Raw genomic sequence first — 17,716 nt, forward strand, 5'->3', positions numbered from 1 at the left:
AGTTTAGCTCGGATCCCTGCAGCGCATTACTAATGAAGTATACAGGTTGTTGCCCTTTGTCGTCCTCCCGAACCAGTGCTGAGGCTACTGCCTGGCTTCCTACCGCAAGGTACAATGTGAGTGGTTCTTCCTTTCATGGTCGAGTTAGAATAGGTGGTTGTCCTAGGAAGTTTTTGAAATCCTGGAAGGCTTGCTCGCATTCCTTTGTCCATTCGAAATTTTTTCCTTTCCTTAAAGTGGCGTAGAAGGGGAGAGATCTTATCGCTGATCCCGCTAAGAATTTGGATAAGGCTGCCAATCTCCCGTTGAGTTGTTGTACCTCTCTGACACAAGTTGGGCTCTTCATGTTGAGTATGGCCTGGCATTTGTCTGGATTCGCTTCAATTCCTCTTTGTGTGAGCATGAAACCTAAGAATTTGCCCGCTTCTACTGCAAAGGTGCATTTTGTGGGATTGAGTCGCATGTCGTGCTTCCTTATAGTGTCGAACACTTGAGCCAGGTCGAACAATAATGTCTCTTCGCTTTGTGTCTTTATCAACATGTCATCCACATAGATTTCCATGATTTTTCCGATGTGATCTGAGAAGACTTTATTCATTAGCCTTTGATAAGTAGCTCCCGCATTCTTGAGACCGAAAGGCATCACAATGTAGCAGTAATTTGCTTTTGGCGTCAAAAACGAGGTCTTTTCTTGATCTGGTGGATACATGGGGATTTGGTTGTATCCGGAATATGCATCCATAAACGAGAGGTATCTATATCCCGAGGAAGCATCTACCAGAGCGTCGATACTTGGGAGTGGGTAAGGATCTTTTGGGCAGGATTTGTTGAGGTCGGTGTAGTCGGTGAACATTCACCACTTTCCATTTGATTTTTTCACCAAGACGACATTAGCTAGCCATAGTGGGTACTTGACTTCTCTTATGAATCCTGCCTTCAGTAGTGCTTGTACCTGTTCTTTCACAGCTGGGGATCACTCTGGCCCAAGTTTTCTTCGTCTCTGCTGTACTGGCCGAGATCCTGGATAGACCGCCAATTTGTGACACATTAGCTTGGGGTCTATGCCTGGCATGTCTGCAGCTTTCCATGCAAAGAGATCGACATTATCTCGCAAGAACTGTACTAGTAATTCCTTTCCATCTCCTTTCAAGATCGTGCCAATATTAGTCATTTTGTCCGAGGTGTCTCCGATCTGAACTTTCTCTATTTCACCTTCGGGCTGTGGACAGAGTTCTTCTCGTCTCTGGACTCCACCAAGCTCAATTGTATGGAACTTTTCTCCTCTGCCTCTGAGGTTTAGACTTTCATTATAACAGCGGTGTGCCATCTTTTGATCTGCTTTTATTGTGGCTATCCCCTCTGTAGTTGGGAATTTCATGCATAGATGTGGAGTTGAGACTATTGCGCCGAGTTGATTTAGTGTTGTCCGACCTATTAGGGCATTGTAGGCTGAACTCACGTCGACCACAATGTAGTCTATCTTGAGTGTTCTGGATCGGTTCCCTTTTCCAAAGGTTGTATGTAGTGACACGTATCCCAGTGGTTGTACTGGGGTATCTCCCAGTCCGAACAGGCTGTTCGGGTATGCTCTAAGCTCCTTTTCATCTAAGCCGATTTTGTCGAAGGCTGTTTTGAATAAGATGTCAGCAGAACTCCCTTGGTCTATTAATGTGCGGTGGAGATTGGCGTTTGCTAGTATGATGGTGATGACCATGAGATCGTCGTGTCCTGAGATGATACCGGATGCGTCTTCTTTGGTGAACGTGATCGCAGGGATGTCGGGTGCTTCCTCCTTTCCTTTGACATGATATACTTCTTTGAGGTATCTTTTGCAGGATGATTTGGAGATTCCACCTCCTACGAATCCTCCATGTATCATATGGACATGTCTTTCTGGCGTACGAGGTGATCGCTCAGCTCGTCCGACATCTTCATCTCTTTGTCTTTTTCTTTTCTCATCATCTCGAGTGGCCAGATACCGATTTAGTTTTCCTTCTCTTACTAATTCTTCTATGATGTTTTTTAAGTCGAAGCATTCGTTGGTGGAATGCCCTCGGACCCGATGATATTCACAGTATTTGTTCCGATTTCCTCCTCCTCTTTTGTCTTTGAGTGGTCGAGCTGGGGGTATCTTTTCTGTGTTACAGACTTCTTTGTAAATATCCATAAGGGACACACGAAGAGGGGTGTAATTATGATACTTTTTGATTTTTTCGCCCGTTCGATCTTCCTTCTTCTTGGATTCTTTATCTCGGTAGGTGAAACCAGATTTTGAGGCTTCTCCAAGTCGAGAATTTTCTTCCATTTTAATGTACTTCTCTGCCCGATCTTGCACCTCGTCTAGAGATGTGGGGTATTTCTTTGATATAGATTAGCTGAAAGGTCCCTCTCGTAGGCCGTTGATGAGGCCCATGACGGCAGCCTCTGTTGGCAAGCTTTGTATGTCTAGGCATATTTTGTTGAATCTTTCCATGTAGTTGCGAAGACTTTCCCGATCTCCTTGCTTGATACCCAGTAGACTGGGAGCGTGCTTAGCCTTGTCTTTTTGGATGGAGAATCTGGCCAGGAACTTTTTGGCCAGGTCGTCGAAGTTTGAGACGGACTTTGGAGGTAGGTTGTCGAACCATCTAATTGCTGTCTTTGTGAGAGTCGTTGGAAAAGCTTTGCAGCGAATGGCATCTGAAGCGTCGGTGAGGTACATTCTGCTTCTGAAGTTGCTGAGATGATGGTTGGAATCTGTGGTTCCATCATACAAAGTCATATCCGGAAGTTTGAAGTCTTTAGGGATTTTAGTCTTCATGATTTCCCTAGTGAATGGATCTTGATCCTTGCGAGAGTTGTCCTCAGGGGTGGTCCGGATAGCCTTTGCTTTGAGATCGGCTTCAAGTTGTAGGAGTTTATCTTCGAATTCTCAACGTCGCCTTACCTCTCTTTGTAGATCCTTGCCAACTTCTTGCTGGTACTGGCTTTCTTTTTCGAGTTGCTTTAGGCGATCTTGAAGTGCTTCTATTACTCCCGGATGTGATGAGTTTTTGTCTTCGTTAGATTCTGGAGTATCCTTTGGTGTGGCATCCGTATTTTTGTGCGGCGTTCTGTCCTCTAGATCTGAGTTGTGGTCGTTGTCATGGTCGTCCGCCATGGTGATGGGATGACTTCCTGGTTCCCCGACAACGGCGCCAATGTTCCGAGGGTTACTTGAAACTGTAGGTCGATCTCAGATGAGATCTTCTGTACTGGTCAGAGATGACGTGTCCGGCTGGCTGGTTGCGGCCGGAGCTGTTGTGTCCGACTTGTTGGACTGACTGCACCTCTGATCCTTGGTCACCGGAGGGTGGGGGGTACCTGCAAGAGACTCCGATGCTTAAGTTAGCATGGGTATTTTACAGGTTTTTAGTAGAATCAGAGTATGAGTTATACCTAGGTGCTCCAGTGTATTTATAATGGTTGTAGAGTGACCTTTCTAGATAAGATAAGTTAGTTATCTTATCCTATCTTATCTTATCTTTGGGTGAGGTCAGCTTATCTTCAACGGAACTACCCTTCTTTCTGTAGGCTTGGGCTGCCTTTGGATTGGGCTGTGTTCCTTTGTTTGGGCCTTCTTGGGCCTTCCTGTCAATTTGGCCGACCTCTTTTGTAAAGAGGTTGGATAGTCTGACCTGAAGAGGTTGGTTGCTTTGTCTCCAATCTTCCCAGGTCAGATAGCTCGACCCAGGGTATGAACAATAACCAAGACATGAACTTTGTTTATGTGCTTGGTGGTTGAGAAGGATCGACATCTGATTCAAGAGTACGGCGAAATGCAATCACGCGTCGCAGTATTCTCAAAATATCACATGGTAAAGTTATATTATAATGAGCCTTAGTTAGTTTTCATGCATCGTGTTGATAGTTGTTACTTTTGACGATGTTTATATTTGGTGTTTATAGGTAATTACTATTTAGTTGACGCTAGTTACACAAATGTTCCTAGGTTCTTAGAACTGTATAGAGGTACTCGTTATCATGTAAGAGAGTGGGCGCAAGGAATACATGTACCTTGCAACTATATAGAGTATTTCAATAAGAAACACTCTTCTACTATGAATGTAATTGAGCGAAGCTTTGGACTACTTAAGTAGAGATTGTCAATTTTGAGATGTCCTTGCTTTTATCCCATTAAAACTCAACGTCAGATAATAATTGCTTGTTATTATTGCAAAATGTTATTCGATTGAAGATGAATACGGATCCTAAAGAGCTATACAACCTCTTAAATGATTATTTGCCTATTGGCGATGATGCCCTAGAAAAGATCAATAATGTAGTGGAAAATATAAATGAGTGGACACAACGATGTACCAACATGACAATTGAGATGTATGAAGAGTGGCAAGCTAATCATGTTGAATAAGTGTTGAATAAGGTTAATGTGTAAGTTCAATTTTAATGTTATTCAATAAAATTTGTAATATTTGTACTTTATTAGATGTTTATTAAGACTTATTTTTTAATTGGATGTTATTGTAAGACTTGTGTTTTTAATAGTATATGATTGTAAATCTGATTTTTAATATTACTCCCAGTCTCTATTTTTATGTTTTTTAATGGCATGTTTCATGTCAACATATATTATGTTGTGGATATAATTTTATAATAGCCTTATTAATTAGTAAGCATAGATAAGCGCATGTGGTGTGATAAGGAAACCGAAGCCCAGTGAAGCATGTCCAAATACTAGCTCATGTGATTTCAGGTGTCAACGATAAGTTCAAGATTGGTGAGAAACTAGAGTAGCTTGGTTTTAGTGATCTTGAAGTTATTCATGTTGTCATGAATTTTTCTAATAATCCTCATTTGGAGAAGAGTATCTGGAGCTTGACAGATTCTCATATGAGTGCACTAGGATGATCCATCCTTGGATCGAACTAGTCTTAGATGAGATACTGATGATATCTTGTAATAGTTAGCATCTGATATTTTGAAAAAAATTTCACCTATGGAAAGATAATTATTTTGTGATGTAAGATCTATGAAAAACTTGTCAAGCTTACTGGATTTAGGTTCTTGAAGCTTTTGTTGGCTTCCACGTTATATGTAATTTGAAAAACTTATCACATTAAATAGATTGATGCGAAAATTGTTTATGTGCTCTCATACTTATATTATTTAAATTAGGTTTCTCATAATTTAGAATTGCAGATTTAGGTTTTATATAAACTCATTCTTGAAATGTAGTAGTTATGAGCGGATATTATTTATACGCTTTTTGCCATCATTTTCATATAGTTTTTAGTATGTTTTGTTTACGTTTTATTAAGTTTTCATAGGTTTTAGTGCAAAATTCATATTTTTGGATTCTACTTTGAGTTTGTGTGTTTTTATGAAATTTCAGGTATTTTCTGGCTGAAACTGAGGAGCTGGAGCAAAAGTTTGATTTAGAGATAGAGCAAGCACTGTAGATGTTGTCAATATCTGACCTCTTTGCATTCAAAAAAGATTTTCTGGAGCTATAGAAGTTCAAATGGAGCGTTCTCAATGGCTATGGAAAGCTAACACACAGAGATTTCCAACAATATATAATAGTCTATACTTTGCTTCGGAATTAGAGGATCAAAACTGGCGTTCAACGCCAGCCTCCTAATGTAATCCTTAGTCATTAGTTTAGTATTTAAAGACTTTTATACCTCTCATCAAGGGAGGACCTGTCATATTTTGTTTATTATTGTATTTTCTATCAGTATGAGTTTCTAAACCTCCTAGGTTGAAGGGAGGAGCTCTGCTGAGTTTTATGGATTAATAAAGTACTACTATTCTATTTCAATTCGTGTTTGATTCTCTATTCTAAGGTATATTTTCGTTCTTCATCAATACGAATGCGTTGAACCGGCACAAGGTTATCTCATTCTACATGGGTTCAGAGTGAGTCTTTTATCGGATAACAATGAACCACTAGCTTGATTATACATCTCTTAGACGGTTAATCCACGACTTCGTTGGGGACTTCTCAAAACACTAGTTCAGCCGAAGTATAGGGAGATTAGAGTTTTTTTGGTAGAGGCTAGAACCAAAGGCATAGCATCCTCTGATCCGGAGGATTCGACCTTGTCTGTGGAGTTTTGAGTAGGATCACCAAGGAGAATGAACTGCAGGAGCTTCACCTTCAATCAGACTGGATCCACACTAATCCTAGGGTTCAGATCTGGAGGAGTATTAGTGATCTCTTAAAAAAGACATTAATCACATATAGCCTGCCATAGAAGAAATCATTTACAGTTGAAGAAGACAGTAAGACCGGATTAATCCAGAAGAACAAAGCATCTCCAAGCCTTAACCATCTTCTTATCATTGCAAACATATCAACCTAGTAACATTTTATTTATTTTCTTTTCATGCGAATTAAACAAACAAACAACTCTTCTATCCGCCTGACTAAAATCTACAAGATAACCATAGCTTACTTCAAATCACAATCCTCGTGGGATTGACCCTGACTCACTCAGGTATTACTTGGACGACCCAGTGCACTTGCTGGTTCAGTTGTACGAAGTATGAGAATTCGGGCACCAAGTTTTTCGCGCCGTTGCCGGGGATTGTTCGAGTTTGGAGAACTGACGGATTATCTTGTTGTTTACATTAGGTAATTTCCTTTTCTTTATAGGTTTAGTTTTATTTTATCTGAGTCTTTTATTTTCTTTTCAAAAAGTTTTAAAAAATCTTTTCTTTTTTTTCTCAATCTTTATTTTTGGTTTGAGTCTTTTGTTCTTGTTCTTATTTTTGTTCGAATTTCTTTGAATCTTTTTTCTAAAAATTTTCAAAAATAGTGTCTTTTGTTTGAGTCTTGTATCAATTTTTAAGATTGGCGTCTTCTTGTGTCTTTTCTTTAAAAATTTCAAAAATTGTGTCTTTGGTTTTCAAAAATTTTAAGTTTGGTGTCTTTTCATGTTCTTGTTTTCTTTGAATTCTTTGAGTTTTGTTCTTGGTGTTCTTCTTGATCTTCAAAGTGTTATTGTTTTTCTTCTTTTTTTTTTGTTCTTAAAAGTTTTAAGTTTGGTGTCTTTTGGAGTTTTTCCTTTCAATTTTTGAAAATTTAGTGTCTTAGATCTGAAAATTTTAAGTTTGGTGTCTTTTGGTTGTTTTTCTCCTTCTTCATTAATTCAAAAAAATAAAAAATATCTTTTCTATCTTTATTTCAAATAATTTTCGAAAATTTCAAATAAAATTTCAGATTTTAATTTCAAATTATTATCTTATCTTATCTTAAATTTGAATTTCAAAATAAAATCTTTTCGAAAATCATATCTTTTTCAAATCTTTATCTTATTTTGTTTCAAATTCAAAATTAAAAAATTTAAAATTCAAAATTCAAAAATTTTATCTTATCATAATTCAAATTTCAAATTTCAAAATCAAATCTTTTTCAAAAATCAAATTTCAAATCTTATCTTCATCAACTTCTTTTCAAATCTTTTCTTTTAAAATTTGATTCTTTTTTATCTTATCTTTCTTTTAAAATTCAAATTTCAAATCTTTTTAAATTTGAAACTAACTTTTTTGATTTTGATTTCAAATCTTTTTAATTTAAAACTTATCTTTTCATAACTTTCTTATCTTATCTTTCTTACCTAACTTTTCTTCTTTTTAATTCAAAACATTTTCTATCTTATCTTCTTTTAAATTTTAATTTTAAAATTTTTTCAAATCTTTTCAGTTCTTATCTTATCTTGTTGACTTTTTCAAATATTTTCAAAATCAAATCTTTTCTAATCTTCTATATTATCTTGTTTTCAACTCTTTCTTAATTAGTTAGTTGTTTTCTCTTTCTTCATTTTCAAAACTTCCTAACTAATTCTTCTCTCTTCTATTTTCAAAAATTCTCCACTTATTTCTCTCTCTTCTTTTTTGAATTTCATACTTTAATTCTCAAAACTTTTTTAATTCAATTAATAAATAAAAATAAAAATATTTTAATTCTAGTTTCTAATTTTGCTTCTAAACTTTCGAATTCTTCCTTTCTTCTATTCGAATTCTTCTTCTCTTCTCTCCATCTTCATTCTTTTTCTTCACATCTCACAGGGAGTTCTCTATACTCTAACATAGAGACTCCCATTTTTCTTTGTCTCTTAATTATGTATGCAAAGACACTGGAGTCACCATGGATCCAAAGGGGAATGCACGAATTGGGAGACCTCTGGGCTCCTATACATTTGACACTTCTATTGACTCAGATGACTTTAAGGTCAACCTAGACCAAGTCCTGTTATTACAGCAAAAATGCCAGTTTCATGGACACCCACAGGAAGACCCTAGTAAGTTCATCTCCGACTTCCTACAGTTCTGTGACACTGTAGAGGCCAATGGAGTGAACCCTGAAGTCCCCAGGCTAAAACTCTTCCCATTTGCTCTGAGTGATCAAGTAAATAAATGGTGGCATATGGAACTTAGAGGAATTGTGAACACCTGGGATAAGGTTGTTAACAAAATCCTGAACAGGTTCTCTCCCTCACAGAGATTAACTAAGCTGGTGACAGATGTTCAGACCTTCAGGCAGAAGGAGAGCAAGTCTCTTCATGATGCTTGGGAGAGGTACAAGCTAATGTTTAGGAATTGCCCTCCCCATATGTTCTCAGGATGGGGCAAGACAATGATCTTCAATGAAGCAATCTCTGAGATAGCTAGGAAGACAATAGATCACTTTGCAAATGGTCTTCTGTACTTTATAGAGACACATGAAGAGGCAGATGAGCTCATTGAGATAGCTGCCAATAACCAGCACTTATACTCCTGTGAGGAGACCCTAGCTAGGACAGAAGTTCTAGACATGGAGACCTTAAAAAAGGTAGGACAGTAGTCTTCACCAAAAAAACTGAACTTTAGGAGTATGCTACTGAGGGACTGAAGACAATCAAGATCCAGGAGGATCCTGAGAATGCTAGTGAGCACACCCCTACAAAGGAGAAGGGACCTCAAGTTGATTCTTCTCTGGGCATGCAAGAGGAGCCTGTGACTCCCACAGAGCACACCCTTGCAGAGGTGAAAGAGTCTCAAGAGCTACCTTTCCTAGGCGTGCAAACAGAACCAGAAGATGAGCAAATGGCTCATTTCCAAGCAGCCCTTTACGGAGCTGCAAGTCAATATCTTTGTTGCAAAGGTATTGGGAAAAAAGACCCCTATACAGCCTGTTCAAAAGAAGTTCTTTTTGAAAAGAAGGACCCAGGGGGAGATGAAATAGAGGTACTTACTGAGAAATACAGTATCCTAATTCAGAAAGAGTTGCCTAGGAAGATGCCAGAACCAGGGAGCTACATACGTCCAAATGGAGCGTTCTCAACGGCTATGGAAAGATAACATCCAGAGCTTTCCAGCAATATATAATAGTTTATACTTTGGTTCATAATTGAAGACCCAAAACTGGCGTTCAATGCCAGCCTCCTGTCCTATTCTGGCGTCCAACGCCCACAAGGAGGAGACCAGCATCCAAACGCCCAAAAAGGACCCCCTAGCTAGTGTTCAATGACCTAGAGGCCTCCTAGCACGTGGATCTCAATCAAGCTCAGCCCAAACACTCACCAAGTGGGCCCCAAAAGTGGATTTTAGTACTAAAAGACTATTTTATCCTTCTTAATGTAATCCTTAGTCATTAGTTTAGTATTTAAAGACTTTTACACCTCTCATCAAGGGAGGACCTGTCATATTTCGTTTAACTTTGTATTTTCTATCAGTATGAGTTTCTAAACCTCCTAAGTTGAGGGGAAGAGCTCTGATGAGTTTTATGGATAAATAAAGTACTACTATTCTATTTCAATTCGTGTTTGATTCTCTATTCTAAGATGTATCTTCGCTCTTCATCAATACGAATGCGTTGAACCGGCAAAAGGTTATCTCATTCTACATGAATTCAGAGTGACTCTTTCATCGGACAATGATGAACCACTAGCTTGATTATACATCTCTTAGACGACTAATTCACGACTTCGTTGGGGACTTCTTAAAACACCAGTTCAGCCGAAGTATGGGGAGATTATAGTTTTTGTGGTAGAGGCTAGAACCAAAGGTGCAACATCCTCTGATCTGGAAGATTCGACCTTGTTTGTGGCATTTTGAGTAGGATCACCAAGGAGAATGAACTGCAGGAGTTTCACCTTCAATCAGACTGGATCCGCACTAAGCCTGGAGTTCAGATCTAGAAGAGTATTAGCGATCTCTTAAAGGTCGAAAAGATTTGTGTAAGACAAGATTCGACGATCGAAGTAATAGAAGGACTAGTAATTGGGACAATTAAAGACAGTTTTTTTTTTGAAAGAGAGAAGCTCAACACAACAAGTGGAGTGAAACAACATAAAGAACTAGTGAATATCATAAAGCAATCTAGGTAACTCCTAACAACACTAATGCTTATCCCCTTGTCATCTCCGGCATTGCCATCAACAACAAAAACGATCCACACCTAACCACTCCTTATAGTTCATGAAAGACATATGAATGATCTCGTCAACCCCTTTGCCTTTATTCTGAAAAATTCTTCGGTTCCTCTCTAGCCAGATGTTCCATGTAATCGCACAAAATCCCATCAACCACCTTTTGCACTCCACCTTGCTAGCTGATATCTCAGTCCAACTTATGAAATGTTCCTTCAACGTCCCCGAGAAAGACCATAGCCTCCCAACAAAAGATAACCAAGCACACCAAACCTGCTAAGAGAAATCACAACCAAGGAACAAGTGGTGACCATATTCAATACTCTTGTTACAAAACACACATACAACATCTTCGTGGTGGATAACTCCCAACCGACTCAGCCTCTCCTTCATATTGACCCTACCAGTCAACACAAACCAGACAAATAGTTCAACTCTTGGTGGAACTAAACCTTTCCATATTATCTTTGTAAAGTTATAGCTTGTTATATCCTCCGGAATGATGTCCTCCTGTATTACCTGCATAAAAGAGTTAGTAGAAAAGACCCCTTGTTTATCAAATTTCCATACAACTCTATCCTCACTGCCATAATCCAATTTGACCAGCCTTAATACATCATGCAACTGGTTCACTAGATTCAACTTCCATTGGAACAGCTCTCGCCTCCATTGGAAGTTCCATATCCACTCAGCCCCATCCCAAAACCCGTAATCCCCTATAACAGATCCTCTTTGGTTTGAGACTGAGAAAAGTCTCAGAAACTGATCTTTCAGAGCACCACCACGTAACCAGACATCCTCCCAGAATCGAGTCCCTCTTCCATCACCCACCTCCATAGCTAACCCAGTAATCATCTTTTGTCTTACTTGCTGATTCTTGAACTGTATCTGGCAGATATCCTTCCAAGGACCCCCCTTGATAGGTAAAACCTGAGAGGACAACAGCACACTTGGGTCCAGGTTATTACAAGCACAAACCACCTTCTTCCACAGCGGACAATCCTCTTTTGAAAAGCGCCACCACCACTTAAAAAGAAGGGCTGTGTTTCGCAGCATGGCATCCCCAACACCTAATCCACCAAGCTTTTTAGGCGCCTGCACCACCTCCCACTTGACCAGAGCCATACCATTCGTACCATCCTCCTTACTCCATAGAAATCTTCTCTGTAAGGAAATAAGCTTCTCCGCAACAGCCTTTGGCATCTTATACTGGCTTAAATAATATACAGGGAGGCTATTTAGTACAGATTTAATGAGCACCAACTTACCGGCTTTGTTAAGAACTTTGGCTTTCCAAAGGCTGAGTTTTTCCTCCACTTTGTCAATAATTGGCTTCCAAGTCTTCACCAACCTTGGATTAACTCCTAGCGAGATCCCCAAGTATTTTACTGGAAGGGAGGCTTCCTTGCAACCCAGCACGCATCACATACGTTGAACCCACTGAGCATCACAGTTAATAGGAATCAAGCTAGATTTATCAAAGTTGATGCTTAACCCCGACATCAGCTCAAAACAGCGAAGAATCTTCCTGTAGTTCTTAACTGTCTCTTCCTCTAGAGGACAGAACAGAATGGTATCATCCGCGAACTGGAGATACGACAGCTCAACCTGATCTCTACCTATCAGTAGTGGAGATATGCGTCTGTTTCTAACCGCCTCCCCAAGCATCCTATCTAACACATCAACGACAAGGACAAACAGAAAAGGAGACAGCGGGTCACCTTGTCGTAGACCTCTTTCCATCTTAAACGGCTTAGAGGGTGAACTGTTTATCAAGACTGACATAGAGCAAGTACTGACGCACTCCATAACCCACCCCCTCCACCTTCTTCCAAACCCCATTTTCTACAAAATAAGATCCACGAAACTCCACTTGACTCTATCGTATTCCTTCCGGAAGTCTAACTTTATTATCACCGCTTCCTTTTTTCTCAGTTTAAGCCATTGAACAGTTTCGCAAGCAATAAGAGCCCCGTCATGGATTTTCCGGCCCTTAACAAAAGCACTCTGTGTCTCATCTACAAGCCGTGGTATTATTGTTCGCATTCTCCTAACCAGCATCTTAGAAATGACTTTGTATACACATCCGACCATACTGATAGGCCTAAGGTCTTTGATTTCTTTTGCTCCAGTAAACTTAGGAGCCAAAGCAACCCAAGTGAGATTAGTATCCGTCGGTAAACTGGAGGACTGGAAAAAGCCCAACACCGCTCCCGTGAACTCAGAACCAATTTCATCCCAACACTTCTTTATGAAGTTCATGTTGTAACCGTCACAACCAGGAGCCTTTGATGATTCACAATCCCACACTGCTTCTCTAACCTCCTCAGGGGTCAGCTGTATCTCCAAAGCCAAAGCATCAGCCTCACTGATCTTCTCCACTAGACCGTCTCTAAACCCCACCAACGGCGACTTCTCCTGGTGATACAAGTCTTTGTAGAAGTCCCTAATTGCAATCTTGATTCTAGCTTGATTCCTTATCAATCTTCCATTAATAACCAATGCATCAACCCTGTTGTTTCTCCTTCTCGCCGAAGCTATGTTGTGGAAGTACCTTGTGTTTTTATCTATGTCCCTGGCATGTCTTGAGCGCGACATCTGCTTCCAATGTAGCTCTTTCCTAACATACCACTTCGAACAACATGTCACAAGCGCTTTCCTTCTTGCCTCCACCGTTTCATCATAAGCCCCATCACCCACCATGTCATCAATCTTCTTGATCTCTTCCTCCAACATCAAAATTTTGTTGTCCATGTCTCCAAAATTGTCTTTATGCCATCTTCTCAAAGGACCTGCCAAAGCCTTCAGCTTATCCGTGAAATGCCTCTCTTGTAACCCTCTCCATTCCTCCTTTACCATTCTTAAGAAACCTTCATGTGTAAACCACGAGTCAAGGCTTCTGAACGGTCTAGGGCCATCTCTCAATCTCTTATCTTCCACTATAAGAGGACAATGGTCTGACAGTCCCCTTGGACCACCTCGTAATCGAGTCTCCAGGAACTTTTCTAACCACTCCAAACTAACCAGGGTCCTGTCAATACGGCTACAAGAACGTCCTCTGAACCAGGTGAACTTACGGTCAGTAATCGGCAAATCCACTAAACCCATGTCTTGTATCCAGTTCTTGAAATCCTCCGCCGACAAGGATAAGCTATCGGTACCTCTCCTTTCTTCAACATGTAAAATCTCATTAAAGTCTCCTATGAAACAACAGGGAACCTGGCATAGACCAGCTATGTAGCTCAGCTCCTCCCACACAACAAGCTTCTCATCTCTAGCGTGTGCACCATAAACCAATATAAAAGCACAATTAAAATTATTCTGCAACAGAGTTCCTTCAACACACAACCATCTCTCACTTTTATAGCAATTTCTAACATCAAAAAAGCCCTCATCCCATATTAGCAACAACCCGCCAAACGCACCAGTAGCCTCAACATATTCCCAACCAACACAACTATCTCCCCATATTCTTGAAATATCAAATCTAGTCACTGATGGTCTTTTAGTCTCTACCAAACCTAGCATGTTTAATCTATATTTTCTTTTCAGGTCCTTCACCATTCTCAGCTTCCCGTCACCCCTCAACCCCCTAACATTCCAAGAACTAATAATCATTTTAAATAAATATTGCACACCTTTTTTTGTGTTTTGGGTCTGCTTCGTCTAGCTTTTACCTTCTGTTTTGCCAGTCTTTTTTTCCGAGCTATTTCTTCATTCTGTTGTTGAAGTACTGCCATAAGATCCTCTTTTTCATCATATAGTTCGGCTCCTGACTCCTTTGCCAATTCCAAACCCTTTTGTTTTCTATCAACTGCTCCTTCAATCTTGAACTCTCATTATCACTGACTTCATTATCGTTTGCAAGCATTCTGTCCTCCTTACTATCCTTATCATCACTAAGTTCATTTTGGTCCTGAGGCTCTGGTGAAAATCGGAGGCAAGTCGCTTCAATTTCAGGTGCTTTACAGTCATTTCGTTGCACTCCGTCACTGTTCTCATAAGAAGCATCATTACAGTGTCCATTATTCTGTCCGTCATCTCTATCCTTAGACCCTCGGGCCCGTTCAGACATCCCAAAAACTATTAGTTTACTGCATCCTTCCTCCATTACCAGTTCTCCTCTGCTACCAACCTTTCTTCGCCTATCATTAGTAGCCAATTCGGAGTCCCCAGCAGATTCGCATGGTTCGGCTTCTATGGGGAGCGTCGGTCTCGTCATCAACCCATTACCGCCGCCTTCCATCCTGGTTCCTCGCCGCTGCTTCGGACCTCCCCTTCCCGCCGACCCGTCGCAGCCTCCAACTCCAGGACGTGGTCGTAGCCTGGGCCCCATGCCTCCCACAATAGGAAGCACCTTGTGCGCGGCTGCAGCAGGGAGTAACGCGTCCACCCTGCCAAACAACCCCAAGCTGACCCGTTCCCATGTAACCCGGCCCAGTAGCAGTTCCCGTGCCTCCAGCATGTTGCGATGCATTGGAGTTTGGTTCGTGGCCCAACAAGGGCTTGCTGCTGTTTGTTTCTTCGATGGGCCTATGGCTAGATTTTTGGCTAGCAGGCCTTGTATATTCCTTTGCTAGCCCAATATGCTTGCAACAATAATTCCAGGATACCGTTACTTCTGAATCCCCTTTAGTACTCCCCTCATATCCCACTAAATCAGCTGAACCATGAAAGCCAGAATTATGAGGATAAAATGTTACTAATTTCATTTGATCGGGACTTAAAAATTCATAATTCCATTCGTTCAAAATTGTTTCTGAAATTACTAATCTGTCCTTGTCTTCAACCTCCTCACGCTGTCTCCCCATTATCACTTCTGCAGCCTGATCTGTACAGTTCGTCAAATTTATTGAGTTTTCCGACCACCTAATTGCGTCATCACAAGCTCTTGCACATATATTCTCCTGTTGTTCACAATTGACTGCTTCGCTTCCACAATTCCTGCCTGACAATTCATCCCAAAAGTTTCAAGTCCCACTTCTTTTACCAACACGTCAAAGCCACTGGTGCCAATCGTGATATGGACCCATTCATTGATCACGTCTAACACATAGGTGTCAATTTGGATTCGGCCACCACTAAAGGACTGGCACGATTCTGTTACTTCATCGCATCCAACCACCTCACCCCATTGGTTTCCTATTATACTAAAAGTATTCACGGACCACGCATGCAACGGAACCCCGAAGCATTCCAACCAAACTCTTCGAGTTTCACTCTTCTCCGACTCATCCCATCTCCATACCCTATGAAACAACTGTAGCAGACTATTCATTTTGAATGTGTAAGCCTCCTCCGCATTTAGCAAACTGTCAAAGGTCAACAGCACTTTATATGATCCCATTTCTCGCACCTGGATAACTTGAGAAAAGTTCTTCGCAACTGATTCCTTTAAAGATCTATAGTCAATGGCTTTCGTCGTTCCACCTACTAGGCTTCTCTGCAACCAGACCAAGTTTTCTGTTGCCACCCCCACTTCCACCTTTTTTGTCAACCCATTCTTGTGCGGATCTTGGAGTGTTTTCTCCTTAGTTAGATCTGTAGCAACGGCTGCTGAAACTTTCTGCTTCTCTTCTCCTTCTGGTGGTTGCTGGCCTCGTGGCTGCACACTGTTCATTTCCTTCACAGCAGACATTCTCCGATATTTAGCTTCCCCCACGAATACTACCTTCCCTCTCAACCGCAGCCGATTCATGTCTGCTATAGCTTTCAAGGCTCCTCCTTTCGTAGTATATCGTATGAACGCAAAAATGTATAAGCCACCATGTTTTTGTTTCCTTGATAAGTATATGTCGTTTATGCGACCAGTCCAATTGAACAGTTCGAACAGCTACCTCTTGGAAATGTCTTCTGGAAGATTATCCACAAATATTGAGTATGAATCGTGCTCTAAACGTCGATACTCTTCTCGGTTCCAAACTCGAGGATCTTTAACCTGACCTATCCTTCTACCCCCCAAGTGTTTCCCACCCTCGCTCGCTCGCAGTCTCTCTTTCGCTCTCTCTCACTCTCTATATCATTTATGTGGCAGGAACAGTTATATTTGGTTCTTTATCTACAGATCACGTGATTGAATTTGATTGGTTGAAGGTGGCTATAGATAGACAAAATTTGAAAGGAATAGGGTTGAAATTCATTTTCAGAAAAAAAGCTCTTCCAATATTATATTCCCAAAGATTTTTTTATCTTGTTTAGAGTTCATTTTTTTATATAAAATTCCTTCCATTGTCTTTACTTTCATTTTGGTCGTGCAAATTTATTTTTTCCACAGAATTTATCTTTCTTTTTGTTACAGTTTCGCATTTATATTTGAATTCAATGTCCTTTGACCACCTTAAATACATTTTATCGCTTTCCTTTGAATTTAAAGTCATTTACTTTACTATCTGTAATTTCAATTTCAAAAAATTTAAATTCCATTTACATTTTAAATTTTTTCTTTTCTTTTTTATTCATTCAAAATTGGAATTTTTTGGTGCATTTTTTAAAACTGACCCTCTCAAATCGTTAGATATCAAATCAACCATATTTACTAAAAATCTACGTAGCAAAAACTAAACTGAATTACTAAATTAATTTTCAAAAACTATTTAAATAAATTAAAATTTGAAAAACCAAATTAAATTACACGTAAAATTTGAGATACTGGATCAAATTTTTTCTTCTGAAATGCATACTCATCTACTACTTGTATAATAGCCGTGGCTTCAGAAGCCACGCGTCAGCCTCACATTCATTTGAGTTAAAAAAACAATAAAACGTAGTAATCCTTCACGCGTTTCTCTATCATCTCAGCTTTCCCCTTTCTCTTCTCTCTTCTTTAGTTGACGCGCCCCTCTTCCGTCCACTACATCTCAAAAAAACCCCACACTCCTTTCTTCCCTTGGTTCTCTCTCGATGGGGTTTGCTATCCATCTGAGTCGGATCTCCTCTCTGGTGGTGGTTGATGTATCTCTCTGGATTACGATGTATATGTGGTCGGGTGCGTTCTGTTTGTCTCTGCGCTTTGGGTAGTTGGAGTTCAAAGCGCTGGGGTGGTGGTAGGTAAGGGTTTACAGAGATGAGATCCCATTTTTGGGAGTGGATTCTGAGAGAAGAGAATAGATGTCTTGATCTCTGAGCGTGGTCATCTCTGGCGCTGTGTCTCTGAAACCCTAGGTCTTCAAATTCGATCTCCACAATCTGGTTTGTATGTTGTTTTCAGTGGTTGCTACTTCTTCTTCATTTTTGTTGTTTCATTCAATTTAAGACCAAGGAAACTAACCTAATTTCGTTGGTTGCAGCTCAAGTAGTCAAAGTTGGAAATTGAAAAGGCGAGT

The 17,716-nt window shown here is 40.1% G+C and overlaps 1 pseudogene; it reads right to left on the reverse strand.

Moving 5' to 3' along the window:
- Positions 1 to 14,008: 14,008 nt before the first annotated feature.
- Positions 14,009 to 15,205, reverse strand: LOC148548239 (uncharacterized; annotated as a pseudogene).
- Positions 15,206 to 17,716: the final 2,511 nt, after the last annotated feature.

Source organism: Arachis ipaensis, chromosome B8, assembly GCF_059453495.1.
Source record: "Arachis ipaensis isolate K30076 ecotype BB chromosome B8, ASM5945349v1, whole genome shotgun sequence".
In the NCBI taxonomy this organism is placed as follows: Eukaryota; Viridiplantae; Streptophyta; class Magnoliopsida; order Fabales; family Fabaceae; genus Arachis; species Arachis ipaensis.